This window comes from Amphiprion ocellaris, chromosome 16, assembly GCF_022539595.1.
Source record: "Amphiprion ocellaris isolate individual 3 ecotype Okinawa chromosome 16, ASM2253959v1, whole genome shotgun sequence".
In the NCBI taxonomy this organism is placed as follows: domain Eukaryota; kingdom Metazoa; phylum Chordata; class Actinopteri; family Pomacentridae; genus Amphiprion; species Amphiprion ocellaris.
In genome coordinates, this window is record NC_072781.1 from 2825846 (window position 1) to 2841515 (window position 15670).

General features: G+C 39.3%; 1 protein-coding gene across 1 annotated transcript in view; it reads left to right on the forward strand.

Moving 5' to 3' along the window:
* The first annotated feature begins 520 nt into the window (after nt 1–520).
* The window catches only part of peli1b (pellino E3 ubiquitin protein ligase 1b), a 53478-nt gene continuing 38328 nt past the window's right edge, over nt 521–15670 (forward strand). Inside the window, exon 1 of the mRNA XM_023295919.3 lies at nt 521–873. The gene's annotated coding sequence lies outside the window, so the exon portion shown is untranslated. The remainder of the gene's footprint in view (nt 874–15670) is intronic.

Sequence of the window (15670 nt, forward strand, 5' to 3'; positions counted from 1 at the left end):
TTAAAGAAAATAATAAACATTATCAGAATCAGAATCAGCTTTAATGGAATTTGGTTTCGGCTGCTGGTGTCACACTAGAAATATGGAAGGAGAATAATAGTAAAAAAAATAAAGAAACTACAGAACGAAGAACAGAGGAAATAAATAGTAGTAATAAAAATAAATATAACACAATATACACATATATTTACAAGCTAGAAAGGAATATATATATATATATATATATATATATATATATATATATATATATATATATATATATATATATATATATATATATATATATATATATATACAGTAGTGCAATTAAAAGAAATAAAACAATAGAAAATTATACTCAAACAAGTTGAGCGGTTTTACTTTTACGTTTTAAAAAGCTGTAGTTTCTGATCATATAATACATAATAGAGGCTCCCGGCTGTGAGAGCTACAGTAAAACTCCATTTCCCAGAATCCTTTGCGGCGACGTCACCAGTCCCCTCCCACGGCGCAGGCTCAGTAGCAGCGGACGGCAGAACGGGTCGGCTGTGTTTACGTTGGGATGCTCACAACAAAGGACAGCGCACCGCGGAGAGGCTGTCATTTAAACCCAAACATCGAGGATATCCCGGTTCACGGTGAGCCTTACCGACTCCCAGCTCCACAGAGGCAACAACGACTGACACAAACCCACACTGGCTTCCATTTTATACTGACGTGAAGCGGTTTATTTTCCCGTTAACGGGCTGAGACGCGGAGAAATTAGCAGCACATTTTCCTCCTCTTGCCTGCTAGCCTCCGCAAGTTGTGGAGGTGAAGAGCTGGTTGGAGAAGCTAGCAGCTGAGAGACCCGGAGACCTGGGACAATAGGAGGACTTCATCATTTACAGCACAGTGAGTAAGATGTTCAGAAAACCACCTGACTGTTTAATAATCATTAAACCGGTGGAGCTCCAACGGTTAAAGCTGGAGGGCTAATTCAGCTCTATCTGCTATTAACTGACAGCAACGGCTCAACCTGGCACTGATTAACGCTCTTTACCTCATTTGGTCATGTCCAGTCACACACGCACACGCACACACGCACTCTGTTAGAGCTGCAAAGTGCTGATCACAATCAGTTGAGTAAAAAATAAAGAAAGAAAAGAAAAAAAAATTGAAACCCAAATATAGAAAAAAATTAGTACAACATAAATAAATAAATAAATAAATAAATAAAGCCAAAAAAAAAATAATACACACAAACTTTGAGCGTTTCAAGTCATTTAAAAGTGCTTGTTTAATCTATAAGTCTGTGGATGGGATGAACCCACCGCCCTTGGGGGGGTTTATCAAAAAGAAATGGTATTAGTAGTACAAGGTCAGCCACAAGAGGTGACTGAAGTAAAATTCAGAAAGTCCTCCTTTGTACAGAATGCATGATCTATTAACCCTGTAAGACCCATATATGTATATATATATATATATATATATATATATATATATATGTATATATATATATATATATATATATATATATATATATTAGCAAAAGATTAAATAAAATAAAAAATGTCAACAGTAATAATAATATATGAACCCAAATATAGAAAAAAATGAGCAATATGTTTATATATATATAATAGCAAATAATATTTTTTTAACAATCAAACTGTTGAACATGGAGGAATTCAGGCACTTTAAAATCAGGCTCTTTAACCATACACACTTTAGGGTATGTTTAACCCAGCCAGAACTAATTTATCATCTTTGATTTACAATATTGTTTTTATACGTCTGTATGTTTTTCTTTTATGTGTGGAACAACAGATGGGAATTAGCCTAGTGCTAAATCCGACATATTTACTGCAGCCTGGTGTAAACTATTATGAGATTGTACGTTCATCAATATGCACTGTCCCGTCTAAATAAATAAATAAATAAATATGCACAAGCTAGAAAGGAATATATAAACACAGTAGTGCAAAATGATAATTGCTGCATGATGATGCAGTGCAAAAAGCAGAGAATGCTGTTCATAGTGCAGAAGGTACTGAACATGTCCACTGGTATATTGTACAGGTGTGGAGGAACTGCTCAGCTGGTTATTAGGGGAAAAAGCTGTTCTGGTGATCTTAGTTTTGCACATGCACCTGCTTTCTATGTGTATCTCGCAAGAAATCAGAAGCTCCATAAAGATAAAGCTGATTGACTGTACGTGTGTGTGTGTGTGTGTGTGTGTGTGTGTGTGTGTGTGTGTGTGTGTGTGTGTGTGTGTGTGTGTGTGTGTGTGTGTGTGTGTGTGGAGGCTTCAGACATGCAGGTATTAGTTTACATCCAGCCTGCATGCTGACCTGTCACAGGGAGGGCTGAGCAAGAACGGGAACATTGCCTGATAAGGAATTAAGCAAACCCAAACCTCTAACCCTTTATTTCACACAAAAGCTGAGATAAAAACTAGATCCACTGCAGAGAATGCATTTAAATACCTCCGTGGCAGCACATTGTAGAGAATGTTTAATCTCAAATTAATCACAGAGAACCAGTTCCATCAAAAATAGGCCCCAACCGTAATATTCATAACTCGATCTGAAATTAAAATTGCATCATTACACGTTGGCACACAACCCACGATTTCTTACATAACTGATTTAATGAGCCATTCGCAGTTTCACTGTACCAGCCGTGTGTACTTAGACTTGCATGGCTTAATCTTTGAGACAAGCATATGCTACTGGCAGGATCAACCAGGTAGCCCACAGAGGACATCAGAAGTCTGTCCACTCATCAGCTATAAGGTGTTAATAATAATAAATACTGATCTGAGATACTGATGATTGAGCTGCCTGCTTGTTCTTAGAGATGTTGTTGTGGAGAATCAGGAAGAAGTTATAGAAGGTTAAATAGTTCAGGTTATGATAGCGTTAGTTATTTATGCTAAGCTAGGCTAACCACATCACTCTGGGATCAATTATCTCATCGAACTCACGCAAATGAAGAAAACTCAAGTGTTTGCCAAAATGTCGACGCAGTCCGCTAGATGTATACAGTCCTGGAAATATGATCAGACCACCGTTGTTTTCTGTAATTCCTTGTTCATTTCAATGACTGGTACCACTAAAGGTGCGTTACCTGAAGTATACAGTGAACACGACAATAAATGCAGCTGATTCCATAATACTTTATGTCCTATTTGACATGCTTCAACTTCATTGTATTCCCAGGGTCTATAAGAGGACATTTCATGACATCAGCTGCACTGGGGATCACAAGGATTATTATTATTATTATTATTATTATTATTATTATTATTATTATTATTATTATTATTATTATTATTATTATTAATAAGAATCAGTACTAACTCCTGTGTGGATCATGGGACTAAAACAGACAGAAAAGAAAACATGGAATCCTAAAAGCTGTTTTTGACAGTATAGTGCTATAGCTATTGATGGAAGAACTGAAGTGATTTTGGTTATTATCAAGAAAACCATGGAAAATGTCTGATATCAGCTCTGAAATTAAACTCTTATGAGCTATTTTTGTTGTTATTATATTTGTCCAAACAAATGGACCAGGCATTAAAATGACCATAAATTGATGGAACAAGGGTGGTCTGATCATTTTTTCCATGACTGTAGATGAAACTAAAGCCATGTTCTTAAACTGAAGGCCATGTTGTCCCGCTGGTTGTTCCCGGCACACGGATACCAGCAGCAGGAAGGAGTGGAGTTTTAATGTGGCGTCTTTGTTTTTGCGTCCAGCTTGATTTCCAGTTAATGTCTCCCCCCCTCCCTCTGTATCTCCCATCTCATTTCACCTCTGTGTCTTTCACCATCCTCCCTTCCCTTCCTCCCCCCCCTCTCTCTTTCTCCCCCATGTGTCATTCAGTCTGTCCCAGTTTGTAGCAGTGATGTGATGAGTTGGGTCGCTGATAGAGATCTCGCTGCTTCCCTTCGCTGTTGGAGATGTGACAGAAAAGACAGACATGCATTATATCTGTGTGCACCACAGGAGATCAGGAAACTTTGAATTTTGTGTTTTTAGTTCTATCTTCAGGACTGATTTGTGCTGGAACAAGAAGCCGTCTGAACTTTGAAATTCAAACTGCAGTGCAGCGGATTGATACTGAGACAGTTTCTGAATTCATTTTGCACTTTTTTCTGTGTATTCTGTAAGTTACACAGTGAACTTCTTTTTAGCTGATGATAAAATTCACCTTTTAAATGATCTGTCATTTAAAGATAGTGATGACAAATCATTTAAAAGAGGAATTCTTTTCATGATCAAACCAACCAGTTTGACTAACGTTAAGCCTGAAGCGCTTGATTGCATCTTTTTCACGGTTAATTGTTTGTTTGTCAGCTGCTAAATTAATCACCAAGTATTTTGCTAATTGGTGTGAGTAATTTTCCAAGAAACAACAATCTAAATTCCCTCATTCCACCCATTTTTTAACTCTTCTGTGCCAATAAACTGAATATCTTTAAGCTGTGGACAAAAGAAGTAATTTTGGACTTTGGTAAATGCGTTTTAGAGACCAGACAACTTATCGATTACTTAAGAAAATAATAGGATATTTCAATCGACAATGAAAATACATGTGAATTGCAGTCCTATTGTTGTCTGACATTTATACATTTCAGCAAATTGCTGAATGTATTTGTATGCTTTAGTCAGAAAACAGCTTAACAAGAAGGTAGAACAGCAGCAGAACAGAACAGAAACTCACAGCTACAGATCCATAATGCAGGAAACATCTAGTCGTGTGTTTATAAACTGCTCTGTTGGAATCAATTTTTTGCTAGCATAACTTCTGACTTCATTGAATAGTTTGGGTCCATATCAGCTCCTTAACATCGACCAAACAGAGCTGCCAGGATTTTACTGCCCGGCTCTCAGGCAGAATGAAGAATTTTTGTGTTCTGTTTTTGAGCAGACTGTTTCAAGTTTGGATTCTCACAGCATCATTAACGGAGCAAACCCAGTGTTTGTTGTGTGACGGGGACCGGTGCAAGATGCAGACGTTTGTCCATTTGCATTGGGTGTGTTGGCTACAGCCCTGAATGCATCTGTGTATGTTCTCCAACATGGTTTAGAGTCTCAGTTTCAGGCAGGAAACCCGAGCCGATGGTGTCAGACGGGAGTGCAGAGGGAGCTCTGATGTCTTAATGGAGGCTCAGTGCTGCTGGTCTCCTTAGTAACCCAGTCTGTAGGGACACCGAGAGGCCTCCCAGTCTCAGCCTGGTCTGGACTGGACAAAAAAAAACCCTCATCGTCCCATTTTATTAATGATGTTCTCATTTCAGTTAAAGATCAGAATTGTCCCATGTAAGTCGGCCAGTTTTGTGATCTAAAATGACTCTTTTAAAACGCTCTATTTGAATTGCAGATGTCCTTGCTGTCAATCTAATAAATGTGGCTTTGAGTTGAGTGCTTAAAGATTAAACACAGTTGTTCTTGCATTTATATCCACTTTAGGGATAAAAGGACACTGAAATGATGCTGCAGTAGTAACAGTGCAAGATTTTAGAATAAATTGCACTTTATTATAAAATGCATGAGCTTCTGAGAGCATTTAGAGCTTCTGAAACTACATAGCACTTGTGCTCATTTAAGAAATTAGAGAATTAGATTTAAGAAACAACATTTTCTTGTCTAAATTTGGTTACAAAATAAGTGCTAAAATAGAGTTTAATTAGTTCAAGCCAGTGCGTCTTGTTTGTGGGTGTGTTGAACACTTCATCTAGCCTAAATAATGTTGTTAATTCGTAAAATGGAAGGTGTGTTACGATCGCTGCTGGAGTGGAAATCGTAGAATATATTTTTTTTAAAGCATAGCATCACATAAAAAAAAGTGAACAAAGACCCCAGAAGCAACTCAGAATAAGCTGAGAAAGAGGTTATTAAATGAAGTAGAACACATGCATTTAGATTGTGAATGAATGAATGCAGACTGACTGTAAACGCTGTGGAAAGAAACCTACTTTTATTGCATATTTACTCAGTGGAAAGATGACAGTCATTTGGTAACTAACACCTTTGAGTATATTTGAGACTCCAACCAACAAATCAACAACATACCCAACAGCTGTGTCCTTTTAAACCTTAATGAAAGCGAAGGCTTTTGTGTTGCGTTTGCAGTTATCTTTCTGCGTGCACGTGCCCGCTGCGAGTAGTTTTATCAGGGAGAGCCAGTGAGCTTGGCGTCGTAATCGTCGGCCCAGCTGAGTGGCAGCTTTCCCCCCGCTGTGTGAGAGAAGCTTGGCTCGCTCCACCCGGTCCAGCTTACCCTCCGCTGGGCTGGTAAACAGGCTGAAGTTTGTGCATGGAGATTATGTCTGTCACAGAAAGTGGGTCAGACAGTGGGCACGATTTTATGGCCTTGTTTCTGCAAGGTAGGGAATAAAAGAAGAGGGGAGCGTTAAACCACCAGCGGTTTTTCCACAGCGTTGCTTCAGGACAACCTTCCTCTACTCCCCCTTTAGTCACAATCACTGTCAGTTTCTGGCACATTTGCTAACAAGCAGTTTTGCTATAAGTCCTTAGGTGGTAGTCTGCTCTGTGGCTGGACAGTAAGGATATATGTGTGACTTATTTTCAATTGGTACGCCCCAAAAACCAAATATTACAATCTTATTAGTCAAAAAGTGTGTTCAAACTGGATGCTAAACAAATATCTCCCCTCACCTCTCCTTTTCCAAACAGCTGCTTCATTTTTGAACAAACATGAAATGATTCATATAAAAATCCCATTTATGTGAACAGCTGTAGGAGGCTTTTCCTGCTCTGATATTGTGTTGACATGTTGTTTTGATTCTCTGAAACAGAGATAGTGGGTGTGAAGTAAATATGACCTAGGTTGAAATAAACCAGAATTATCATTTAAAGCTTTAGGATAAGAGTTGGGTTGTTGCTCAAGTTACAGCATCTTCACTGAGCTTAAAGATATCTTTTCTACAATTTTTACCACCTCAAGCAAGCAAATGTCTGTGTACACCCGCCACTTTGAGCTGAGTTTCTATGCCGTCACCCCTCCTAAAATCCAGCTCTTATTCTGTTTGAACACACCTGCATGCAGTCTCATTATAGCAAAGGTTTGAAATGACTTAAACAGAAATTAAAAACTCCACCTGGAAAGCTTTGGATGTGTGTTGGTTGTTGTCTATTTGACGAAAATGCTAGTTGGCTCAGCTCGTTTGTTTGGCAGCACAACTAACTCATGTCCTCTATCATATAATTTTGTGAGCTGATTTGCTTTTTGATCTTAGTACTCTCACTCTGAATCAGTGGTAGAGAGATGGGGATAAGATTTTGGTTTTGGTGGCAGTAAAACAGATTTTAGAACTCACTGCAGGTATGAGTGTGAAGTTCCTGTATAAATTTATTATCGGGGCCAAAAGCCTCCATTTTCCTTCCTATTATTTTCTGCCAACAATAAAATTCTTCCTGTAGGTCACCACACATCTACATTATCGTATAAATTATGTAAATTCAGGCCGTGGAGAAATCAGTTTATCGTAAACCACATGAATTATGGATGAATTTAATGAACTAGCAGCAACTATACAGTGTAAGAGGACAATAACAAGACCTGTGAGCTGGAAATACACCTGCACACAGATTTTACAACTATTCATTGTGCTTTCTCCAAATGTAAAAGCTCTACTTCTTCACCACAGCACCTGTCCGAATGCAGATCCTCTGTGGAGGGAATATTTTAGTTGAGGAGCTCATTTAGTGGTATAATTCTGCTCAGGGGTCAGTCTGGTTGCTCATTTGGTTCCATAAGGATGAAGTTTGTCTTTGTGTCTTTCTTTCATTTCCTCACAAAGACTTTCTCTCCTGCTGAAAGCTCCTCAGTCAGAAAAGTGACGGAGACCAGGAAATTAAACTTAGTGAGGCTGTTCAGGAGTCCAGTCCCTTTCTGGCAGCTTCATTAGCTTTTACAGTACGTCAGTGGATCTCATGAATAGAATCCTTATTTGTAGAAGTTGGTGGAGTTGTAGGAAAAAATGTCTGTTAATGTCCGAGATGTGCTGACACATGGAGAGCTCAAACATGCAGATGAAAAACTTTTAATACAAAATACAAAAAAAACCCCAAAAAACACATTTCTGAAGCTGGGAAGGATTAACAGGAAGAAATGAAACATGCATGTGTTGGTTTAGGTTTCTACATGCATTTAAATAATAGTGCACATTGCATCCTTTGCACTGTCACAGTTGCATATTTGCGATACATATATATTCAGCCAAGACAGCAAGACCAGACCACGACTAAAGTAAAGAAAAATATACCCTAAAGTTACCATTTCCTGTTTTACCAACCTAATGGATTTATTAGGGAAGAGCAGGACTACCACAGTAGCGGGTACCAGGTTTTTCCTGGCACAGCATCAGTGTTTGGGGGATGATAATAATCACTGGTCTGTGTACAGTAAAGGCAATGAGTCTGTATTTTCTTACTGACTGAAATCTATGCATTTTACCAGTTTTCTGACCATTTGATGAACAAAAATATCTAGCTTAATTCTCAGCATTTTGGCACTATTGCTAACACCTCTTTGGAAGGCACCAACAACCTCTTTTTGCAGGAAAAGCCCTGTGCTACACTAATGTGCCAGTTGTAGACACTGCTGTCATTTTCCTACCTTGAACGACATCTGTTTTCTCCATCAGAAAGGCCAGCCACTTTCAGTTTCTCACCTTTCTGTTTTGTATGCGTCTTTGATGGTGAATGCAACACCTCCACCCAGACTTAAACCGCAGCCTGCTAATGTAACGGCCTCATTTTATGTTTATTTAGCCAGAGTTCACCATTCTAGTGAGCAGGAACTGAAAGTGCTGTTGCGGTTATGCAGAACACCTGAGAGAAAGGTTTTTGTAGATTGTGGAGATATCATCACTGTGGTTTCTGTGTTCACACAGATGACTGCAGGTGAATCTACTGATAGGATTTAGCGCCTTACAAACACACATGCACACTGCAGACACGTTTTCAGATGTACACAAGGGTCTGTAATTATCAACCTTCCTCTGATCAGCCTTGATCACCATTTCCTGCCTCACTTTCCAGGCTTCCTGTCTCAAATGAACTTATGTGTACATCACACACACACCCACACACACACACACCAACGATGGAGTGTGTAGCTTGTTGATGCTATGGTTTCCTCAGGGAGGACTGCTGTTTCCATTAATGCAGAGAAAGACTGGGCAGTAATTGCTGGAAATCCATTAAACAATCAGTCCTACGGTCTTCGTACTCAACAACACAAATGCTGAAAGTTGCTGAGATATGAAACACAAGAAGAACTGGCGATTCCTGAATGTAATTAGATCCATAATATGTAAAAGTGTTGTTTAGAGCAAAGATAAACTTTAAGTCCCAGTCATTTCCAGAAATTAAGTCTGTTTTATTTTAAAATGTGCAGGAAAAGGAGCCAGAAATCTGAGGTGGAGGCGATGCCAAAACCCCAAACAAACTCCACTGTAGCCTGAGCGCTAGCAGCCTTCAGTATTAGCTTGTTTCATTTGGCTGGACAACAGCTAATGATTACAAACTATGACCAGGTGCAGCACAATTAGACCTACACAAACCACTCCCTGGTACAACCCCGGGGAAATGCAGCTGTTCAGAAACACTGCAAGGATCCAAACAGGAACGGAAACACAAATCAGCTTCAAACATGCAACTCCAACAATCTATATTCCCCTGATGTTTTCATCTGTAGTTACTGACTTTTAGTTTATCTTATGGGGAAACTCAATTGTTGGGCTCTTATACCTCTTTGTCACTTGTTTACAACTATAGCTGCCTTCTATATGAAATGATATTCCTCAAAAAATGCTCCATTTATCATCATTGGTAGGAAAGCACCAACTCCAGTGTTTACAGTCGACTAAACTGCTGTGTGCGTAATGAGGATTGTTGATAGACCATTCAAAACTATAAACCCAGTTAATCAATACCTAATTGCTGCAGCTCTCATCCGTCCTCAGAATTTCTTCCTCAAAAACAATAAGCAGTGCAGACAGTGAATAAAACTTTCTCACATTTACAGACACTGAATTTTTGCCTTGAAAGAAATGATGAATGTGTAACTACAGCAGAGAATGACCATCCAAAAGTGATAATGAATAACAATGATAATTCATCTGTGGACCGTAAAAGCTTTCGGTTTGTCAGTGTTTTACATATGGTGTAAATGAAATGGTGCATATGGAAAGATGTGCCATCATTTACTTGTCAAACAGACGTAAACTGGCAAATGGCTGAAGTGACAGAAAGCAGAGAAATTTAGAGAGAAAATGTCTGAAGAAGCAAACAGTTGCAGCCTCAGTATGACTTCTTCTGTAAACCCTGCTATAGAGTACAGTGGTGCAATGACACTTGACCTCAATAACGCCCTCGATAAAGAGGTTTCATTGACCCTTTTTCTCAGTTATTTACATCACATGCGCCTAAATACGTATTCAAGTCTTTAACAGCATTTTATAAAGGTTGTGTATTTTCCCTTCAACAAGTGAATGATTTTGAACTCACACACTCATTTCTGAAACTTTTTGTGCTTCTAGGTAGGTCACATTGCACGCTTTGTAAAATCAGGAGATGAAACTTACATGTAGAAGTCCCTGATTTGTGTATCACTGATGTTGTGGTAAAAAACAAGTCAAGTCAGTTTTGTTTATTTAGCACAGTGTCATAAATCACAGATTTGCCTCGCGGGGTATAAAATCTGTTTAGCATACAGAACAAGAAAATTATAGTCAGGGAAAAACACCTGAGGATTGATTCCTCTTCAGAATAGACAGACATGCCATAGATGTTGAGTTAAAAGAAAAATGACATTGGTTGTTTGCAATAAAGATGCAGGAGTGACAAAATTATAGAAGGAAACTGACAGGTGTCACCAGATAGGAAGGACTTGAGCCATATGACCGCTGTGAAGACCTACAAAGAGGGCAGAAAACACAAAATCACAGGTGCAAAACTTCAAACATACCTTTCACACATATAAGAAATGGAACAAACACAAACTCCCTGTAATTTATACAAATTAATGTGAGCGTAAAGAATTGGTTTAAGGTCAGTCTTCAGGAAATAAATGTGAGATAAGTGATTGAAACATGGATCTGTGTTTGTGTTTGATTGAATGTACGTATGATTGTACATCCACGTGTGTAGATATCCAGTTCAGGTACAGCCAATCCTTGCATGCATGACTGCACACATTTCACTGCATGCCGCATGCATCAGCGTCTGACTGCTGCTTATATTATACGTCTGCCATCATGCCGTTTCTGCACATCCAGGAGCTTGTTCTTGTGTTTGTGTGTCGTTGCACGTCCTCCAACAGCGCTGTTTGTTGTCTGTGTGTCTACACCGGTCTGCGTTCTTCCTACTGAATCATTGATGAGGCTGTAATCTGAACAGCAGCCCTCCTGTTTCTCCCCTCCTGCCTCCTGTCATCGGTTAGCCTCCTCCTGGTTACACCAGCAAGCAGGACCTGCCCTGGAAACTGAAAACAGCAACCCCTAGTTACAGAGTGGACAGAGAACCACAGGAACAAACTGTCACAGTGACTTTTTAACACAGTCCAGCTCCAACCGACACCAAAAAACACTCTTCTTTTTAGCAGTTCACCATGCTGTAATGTCCAGAGCATCATTCGATCCCGGTCAGTCATACTGTCTCGGAGTTTTGAGAGAGTTTAAACAAATATAGATGTTGTTTTTTAAGCAAAAATGGCAGGAATTTGTTGTGTTTGGTATTTTAAGTATGAATGTTTGCTGTTTTGCTGAGGCTAGTAAGTAAAAGAGAAGAGAGAAAAACTCAAATTTTTGTGTTTTTTACTGTTTTCTGTCACTTTATAGACCAAAAGATGAAACACTTTACCAAAAAATGTCAGTTTCAACCCTAAAGAAGTCCTTGTACATTTTTGATGCTCTCCTGGTCCATGCTTTTCAACGGCAGAGTTATCAGCTCCATGGATGGAAACCTGCTAAATTAGGGAGACAATAAGGGAAAAACCATCAGAGGAGTTCATTTAGACACACTTGGAATAGTACTTTGGGAAAGAACCGTGGTCATAGCGACATTATGCAATCTCAAAACTGTTGGCTGGAAAGATCTGACATGGTTTTTGTGTTGGTCTGCAGATGAAAGGTCCTAATGTGAAATTCATTTCTTCCACCCACCAGATAAAACTGAGTTTACAGTTTAAACCACTTTTTAAGAATCAGGGCTCATTTAATTCTTTTTCATTTGAGACAGCCCAAGTTAGATTTTGGGAAGTCTGATTCACAAGGATATTCCAAACATTATTCATCAAAAAAATAAAACAGGAAGCGCCACTGTTTTTTATTACTCTTCCTAAGCTGCTTATATTAGACTGAAAGAAGGAAACACTGGGATGACATGACACATCCCTCATGAGTCAGATTCACCTCTTTTCCCAGTGAACTGACTATTCATGTCCAAACTGAGGACACTGTTTTGGTGGGAGTGGTCCCGTCCTGGATTCTGGGGGGCTGCCAGTCCCTTGGAGCCTCCAGAGCAACCAGTAGTTTGTTTTGATGAGTTAATTTAATTCTCAGCAGGAATTTGGCGCCGAAGGGTCCGACTCCAGTCTGCCTCTGTAGAACCGCTGGGTGGAGGTGGGAATGGTGCCGTCGTGCACGAGGAAAGGTTCTGGCTAGTTTCCCTGTGATTGTAGGGTTCATGTTTGGCTAGTTTCCATGTGATTGTAGGGTTCATGTTTGGCTAGTTTCCCTGTGATTGTAGGGTTCATGTCTGGCTAGTTTCCATGTGATTGTAGGGTTCATGTTTGGCTAGTTTCCCTGTGATTGTAGGAGCTCCGTTTATGCTTTAGTTGTTTATTTCTCATGGATGAACAACAGGCTGATGACGTTTTATTGTTGCGCGTTCACATCGACTCACGTACATCGTAGGCTGAGATTCAGCTGCGTTTTCACTGTGCAATCTGCACAGAATAAACTTCAAATTGTGCCCAAAGATTATTAGATTCATGTTGTTCAGCATAGCAAGCTGAGAACTTAAAAGATGTTAAAATCACACAGTGTGTTAGAGGCCTTTAGCGTGAGGCCCGGTGGCTGCTGATGCCGTCTTCACTATGTTCACATCTGCTTTCAACAGCAGCTTGGGTTTACATTCCTCACCTTGTTTCTAATGTTCAAGTCCTTTTCCTGACCTGCTCCACATATTTCATGCCTGGCTGTTCGTAGCTGATGAGTGCGAGTATTGTTGTGGCAACGCTTCCTCTGGTCAAGTGCTTGGCATCAGGCCCACGTGGATTATTCTAATCGGCCTTGTTACAGACGACTCCTTTTTTCCGTCACAGTCACAGCTATTGAAGATCCTCTTAAAAGTAGCTCAGCGTGGCTTAATATTGGCGACTTCAGTGTCTATGTGGACTCTGTGTTGAAAATGCCACATAGGGAAGTGGTCTGCTTTGTGTGCAGGTTTATCAGGTCTCTGGTGTAAGCTAATGGTTCCTGCACACAGTGTGGATGTCTTCTAATATGTTTCCTTAAAAAGGGAGGAAATTTAATTGACCTTACATAAAAAATGACAGATGGGCTGAAGCTAATTAATTTTTTATTTGCCATCTTAGAGAGCATGTGCGCACCATCCTGAGTAAGCAGGACGTTCATCACACATTAAGCCTTCCGTTTATTCACATCTACATTTATGGCTTTTGGTAGACTCAGGAAGGAATTACTGTTCTGCCCGACAACAAAACCAAGACCCGTCGAAGACAGATTTGGTGGTAATCGAATAATCCTTGTGCTTAGGTGGCCATAAGCTGCTGCAGGGAGTAAATATGATGACTAGACTTACAAGATTCAACTGTTTCTACAACTGATCATTTCACAATAATGTTTTTCTTTTTTAGAAAATGTAAAACAACTTGAAAGACATTACAAAAGGAAGCTCTAATGGCCATTTTTTTGCTGTTTGCTGACATTCAGTAGACCAAAGGATTAATGTCAGGATAGTAAGTCTGATTTAATGCAGTATTTCCATTTTCAGTTACTTTGTACTTTTACTGTTACCAGTTTCTTTGTATAGTCAGATTATAATGCAATGATAATGTTAAATATGTTGAATAAATAACTTTAGACACATTTATAGGTTAATATAACACAGGACTCTACCCAACAGGAAACAAATAATTCCAACCTTTTAAAGTAATGTACACATTATTGTAACAATAATCATAATACAGAATATTCAAGGAGTACTTTTACTTCTGACATATTAAATACTGTATATTTTAGTAATTCTTTTCTTAAACGCAAACTTGCAGCAGCGTTTTTGTCCTTCCCTTCTGCTGTCTGTGTTAGCATTTTCTTTGCTATTAGAAATAACAACCGTAGCCTCTAAGCAGCAACACACTGAAAATGAAAATCGCGACTATTTTTTTTTGTGGATTATCCATTTTAATCACAGTGCTGGTCTCCATGAGTGCAAATATTCCACAGTCACTGAAGCTACATCCCTGGCTTAGCTCTGCCCATGACAACTGTGATTAGTTTAAAGAAATACAGCATAGTCATAGCAAAATGATCCTGAGATGCAGCCAGACCATTTTGCTCTACAGAATGGGCTGGCAAACTGAGACTATATGTTTTTTTAACCTTTGTATATACAATGGTTTTAACAGTCAGGTAGCTGCTGCAGATAGGCCAGATCTGTAAACTGCTTGTTTTATGTTCCCATCGATCGCTTCACAGACTTATTAATACTTTGAGGTAAAGAGGGACCATTGTCAAACAGAATATTTGATCTTAGTGCTGTAGTCTTGCTAGACGTTTTGAAAACTCTGCCTGTTTTGCTGTGAAACCAGCGGTGAACATCGTGGAAACCATCATAAGGTTTTCTAGGGTTAATATATAACTGCGGGACTTTTTGTATCATAGTTGACATTTTTGCTGTTTTCATCCTTAAAATCAACATGGCCGCCTATAACCAAACACCACATGGCATTTTAGAGAAAGATTCTTCTAAATATTATATATACAATTGAGTAAAAGTGAAATGTAACGTTATTTCTACAGATATTGTAGTAAACCTGTTGACTACTTTATATTAAATAACTCAGAAAGCCTTGGAGTCTGGAGATTGACCCTTGAGCTGTTGTCTGACAGAGGAGTTCTATGTGCTCTCTGGTGTGTTGAATGTTCCTGTGAGGTGTTCTCAAGCTTCATTACTAGGAGTTAAACCCAGGGGTTACCAGAACCTCCACCTGGGGTTCTCTGACCGGGACGTGGACATCTTATCTGCTGGATGCCCGCTGTTGTTCCTTTCTTCCTCCCCAGCGATGTGTCATGGGGCTCATGTGATTCTGGCAAACAGTATGTTTCCATCCATCATGGTGTAAATACTGGACCACACACATCTGAAACACACCGGAGAGCACCTCCAGGGACCATTGAACATGAGAACTGTGTGTCTGTCTGTGAGTGGGCAGGGAATTGGGACTTCCCGTGTGCATCAACACATTGACTTTGTGTAAATCACATTTGAACAGGCAGAGCTAGAGGCTGTAGTTAGATGTAAACGTTTCTTCGTTTGTGTGTTGAAGCAGTAAAATATCAAAATGATGGTGCCTAAATTTAAATCATGTATGCACTCATACATGGTAAAGACTGTTATTTTATTTCTGTTATTGAAGCGACCT